Source organism: Nannospalax galili, unplaced genomic scaffold (assembly GCF_000622305.1).
Source record: "Nannospalax galili isolate Female #2095 unplaced genomic scaffold, S.galili_v1.0 scaffold1162, whole genome shotgun sequence".
Lineage (NCBI taxonomy): Eukaryota > Metazoa > Chordata > Mammalia > Rodentia > Spalacidae > Nannospalax > Nannospalax galili.
In genome coordinates this window covers 1,041,526-1,043,900 of record NW_008348999.1, presented here as the reverse complement: position 1 = coordinate 1,043,900, position 2,375 = coordinate 1,041,526, and positions in this window count along the sequence as shown.

Here is a 2,375-nt window from a genome sequence, read left to right as displayed (position 1 = left end):
CACTTGGATGTGCATCGCCACCTGGGTTCAAGCAGTGCTGGGTGGGGCCCAAGACTTCCTGTGTGCTAGGCAAGCACTCTACCAACTGAACTACACTGACAACTCTATTCTTCTTTTATCCGTTAGCCAGTGAAATTATTGAAATGCTAAAGTATTAACAGTTTCTCATTTTTCTTATAATAAAGACAAAATGCTTAACCTGGACTCACAACCACCAACACAAATATAATGAAAATAAAGGAACTTGACTACACTCCCACAGCACCTCAGTTTCTTCCACTACCAACTTCTCAATGCTTTATGTTTTAGATTTTCACTGTCCTGAGCTCTCAGTAATGCTGTCCTCTCACTCACCTTCACATTTACATTTTCATATCACCTTAGTGGTATCTCTGGCACACATGTGCACACACACACACACACACACACACACACACACACACACACATATACCTTCTCCTGGTGAATTTGTTCATTTTTGAGCTCTCCAGGTACCAGATCCTTTCTGTCCTGGAATCATCTCCTGCTTTCAAGACTTTTCCCAGTTGTTAGCTTACATCCAGGGTATAATCATGGTGCTTACTTTCACCACTTTAGCCCCAGCTCCATTGGAAGAGTCCAGGGAAGGTTTTGCTTTCAATTTCATCTCTATCAGTTACAGGGTCCTATAAATGGCATCTTGTCAATGTGTGTTGGTTATATGATGTCGCCAGAGTTCTCTCTGGGTCTCTTGTGCTATCAGGCAAACCATATAACATATCTTTATGTACGTTTATTATTATCATGGGGGGAGGGAGTGACTTACAAAGAAACTGAACACCCTAGCTCTTCACTGCCCAGCTCCATGCCACCCAGATCTGCACAGCAGCTCAGAGCCCGCCATTCCAGACCGCTCCCATGGCCCATCCATAGTCACTGCTAGCTTTCGCCCATGCCTCAGGGGCCAGCAGTCTTGCCCCAAGTCCATAAGTGCCAGGCCATTCTGTTCTTGAACACACCCAGCCACTGTGCCCCCCATCACATTCACAGCTCCAGTTCAAGATGGTGCCACAAGCCCCTCCTTCCACAGCTAACTCTCCACAATCAATTCTCAGCAGCAGGCCCTGCCCCTGGAGGAACCAGGACCCCCAGGGAATACATATGAGTACCTGGATAGTGGAAAAGAGAGATAGGGCTGGGGGATAGCTCAGTCAGTAAAGTGCTTCCTTATAAACATGAGGCCTTGAGTTTGAACCTCAGAAACTAATACAATATCTGAGTATGGTGGTATCCAGCACTGAGGAGCTAGAGAAAAGTAGATCCCTGAGACTTACTGGGCAACCAGTGTAGCCTACATGGTGAGTTCCAGGTGAAACTGAGAGATTCTATCTCCAAACCCCAAGATGGATGGTGCCTGAGGAACAAAAGCTGAGATTGTGTTCTGATCAACGTATACACATACATGTGTACTCCGAATGCTCAAATATGGGGAAACACACACACACACACACACACACACACACAAAAGGAAACTGTACTATAGCTTTTAGTTGTCAACTTGACATGCCTAGGAAGTGGGAACCTCAGTTGGGGAATTTCCTCTAATGGATTGACCTGTAGGCATGCCTGTGAGACATTTTCATTTTTTTGAGTGATGTGGAAGGGCCCAGCCCACTGTGGGTGTTACCACCCTTGGGCAGACAGTCCTGGGTTGTATAACAAAGCAGGCTGAGCACAGGCCAGAAAAGCAACTCAATAAGCAGCATTCCTCCACGGTCTGTGCTCCTGCCTCCAGGTTTCTTCCCTGAGTTCCTGCCCTGATGAACTGTGGCCTGGGAAATATAAGATAAAATACCCTGCCCCAGATTGATTTTGGTCAGTGCTTCTATCAGAGCAATAGTGAGAACTAGGACAGAAAGAAAGGAGGAGCAGGAGTGATGAGAAAAGCTGGACTGGGACAAAGAAGATTGGCTGATGACAGCCACATGGAACAAAAGCACAAGTTCTGTTTAGTTTCTCCAAGCCTCCGTTTCTGCAACCACATAATTAATTTATCCCCAATAAGACTGTGGAGAGAATTATGTAAAACAAACATCTAAGCTACCACTGATGGATCATGTAGCATGGAGTAGGTGCCTGATGACTTGTATCTGCCCTTCCTACCTGGCATTAGCTTGTGAACTTTCTCTTTGATGATTCTGAAATTTGTATGAGTCTTGGTTTAATTTGGAGGCCTCATCCATCAAACAGGTTATTAAATTGTTATTGCTTGGTTATTTAGTACTGCTTAAAACCATTTGTCTTTCTCAGACATCAAGAAATATATTAGCATAACTCAGGAACTGGCATGAACATTTTCAGAACCCTTCAAAGTCTTTAATTAAAAATGCTGTGCA